Source organism: Petaurus breviceps, unplaced genomic scaffold (genome assembly GCF_028583685.1).
Source record: "Petaurus breviceps papuanus isolate PSGF00001 unplaced genomic scaffold, PetGlider_PUasm1.0 90847, whole genome shotgun sequence".
Taxonomy (NCBI): domain Eukaryota; kingdom Metazoa; phylum Chordata; class Mammalia; order Diprotodontia; family Petauridae; genus Petaurus; species Petaurus breviceps.
In genome coordinates, this window is record NW_027187360.1 from 24,957,993 (window position 1) to 24,960,590 (window position 2,598).

Here is a 2,598-nt window from a genome sequence, read left to right on the forward strand (position 1 = left end):
CCTCACATAGTTCAACATTGCTTTCCAAAATGATTGAGCCAATACAAAAATGATAAATAATAATAAACATTTACTAAGTGCTTGCTATGTGTATGCGCTGAGCTAAATGATACAAATATAAAAAAAAGAAAATCTCTGCCCTCAAGGATCTTACAATCTAATGGGGGAAGATAAAATACAAAAGAAAACTGAAAAGGGGGAGAGAAGGAGAAGGTACCCAATGAACCGGTGTCATGGAGAAGTTAGTCAGAATTAGTCAAAGTAGTATAGCCCAGTGAGATATGAAGAGATGTTTGAGCTGAGCTCTCTCCTTAAATGGGGTTTTGGAGTTCATGGTCCCATACTCCAATCAGAGAGACAGAGGGTAATGATAAGGTGAAGAACCAAAGCTGATGGCATCCTTTTTTTTTTTTTTTTTAGGCAATTGAGGCTAAGTGATTTGCTCAGGGTCACAAGAGTCTGAGGCTGGATTTGAACTCAGTTTCGGCAGGGCTGGTGCTCTATCCACTGCACCTCAGGCTGATGGAGTCTTGAAGGCTCCTGAAGGTATCCTGATAATGAGCTTCCTGGGGCATAGTGATGTCAATCAGAGAAATCCTGAAGTAGTGCAGTCAGATGAGAATTGAGGAGAGATATACAGATCCATTAGCAGTTTATTAGTATACCTGTCTTCACACATCCCCTCCAATACTATGTAACCCATGGCACAAGACCCCCCCCCCCCCCAATCACACTGATCAGGTTCAATCTTAGGGACTGACCCCTTTGAGGTTATTCTCTCTGTTTGGTTCATGGCCCCCATTTGGTTCATTGGTTCATTGGTTCATTTGGTTCATTCAACCTGAGTTTCTCTAGATAAATCTTCTGATATAATCAAGATATATAGCTTATGTAAGGCAGTATAGCATAGTGAATAGAGAGTTTTTTCCAAGTCAGGAAGATGTGGGTTTAGGTTCTTTCTCTGACACATGCTGGTGGCTGGCTGACTGCCTTGGGCAAGACACTTGGTTTCTCAATACCTCTGGCAGCCTGCTAAGAAACTCTAAGGTGTAGATTAGTCTGAGATAAACATTTGGTATGAGGATTTTCCTAATAGAGAGTACTATATGCCATTGAACTCCCAAGTTTAGTCCAAAGAAATTATTTATTGGTTTCCCCAAATGTGGGTAAAAAAGGCTTCACAGATCCATATAAATACTCAACATACTGGGTTCTGGCCCAGACATTCTTTATTTTATCCTGCAAAAGATTGTAACATTACTTCTTCACAAGGGCAGCTACTAGTTTTATAGGTTCTAGAGGTGTGTGTATTCAGTGAACTATTTCTCATGAGGTTCCACTAATGTATTTCCCATTAAGAGTAATCTAGCAGACACAGTTAGATCAAAGCAAAGCAACTTTACTAAGATGGCAGATTAAGAACAAGTGTAATAGGAATGTAAATTTTTAAGATCTTCCCTGCCCCTAGGCTAAAGTGTACCCGGAGCCTGGGGTGGGAGGCTTGTTTTTCAGTAGATGCTTCTTGATTGGCCAGTGAGTCAATAAGGTTGTTGCATTCTCTGAGCCAGGAGAAGGCTATATAAGCCCTGATGTGTAGCTTTGTTTTGGGGCTCCCTTTGAGAAGTGTTCTGTGATTTGATGAAACTCTGGGCTAGCCGTTGTCAAGAGTCCCCCGGCTTTGAATCCCAGATGTTGTTTGGTATGGATGTAATGGTTGGACAGTTTGGAAATCTGTCTACTTGATCTGTTTCTCTGACTTGATAATTCTGCCTGTGTATTCTGAAGTTCGGGGTGCTGACCTTTTTCCCCTGAACTAGGTAAAGGATACATGTTTGACTGATTAAAGTAAGCTTGTTAACCCATTTTGAGTTGCTTTCCTTTATCAAAGCAGATCTAAGAACCTGTGTTAGCAGCAAACCCTGAGGACGCTTGGGGTGCTTGCCACTACAACAAGAGATAAAATATTCTCTCTAAACCCAGGGCACACTCTCCCATAAATACACACCTATAAGAAGGATGAGTACACATTTGTAGCACCCATAGGGAGTGAGACATACATGTAGGGAACACATAAGACCAAGGGACCTCACCCTTTCAGTACTATAGGATCCTGATGTGCTTTCTCTTCTCATTGAGCCTGACTACTGTTTCTTCAGGGCCACTCACCTCTGTTGGGAGGGGGGGAAGTTGTTCATCTGAGCTTCCTGCATCTTCATTTTTCCAAAGATCAGTTCCAATCTGTCAGGGATAAATACCACTTGAATCTATGGTCTACTCTCTGTTACCAGGGAATCATACTCCTTGAAACTGCCTCCTTTCTTGAATCCCTATATCTCTTTATACTTGTTGAATTAGAAAATGTTTTCCTCTGCTTCCCTGGTTGAGCTTCATACTCTCTTGAACTGGAGAATTGTCTCCTACTGGGTAAATTCAGCTGCCATATGCCAAGGTCAGTAGGGGTATGGAGAGGAGAGAGAAAGGTTCTACTTCCTCCCTAGGGTCCTTTGGTATAGAACCCCACACCACAAAGCTGGACCTAGCCAGGACTCACCCACATTGACTTGGTATCAAACTCTTCGATTTTCTTTTTTTTTTTTT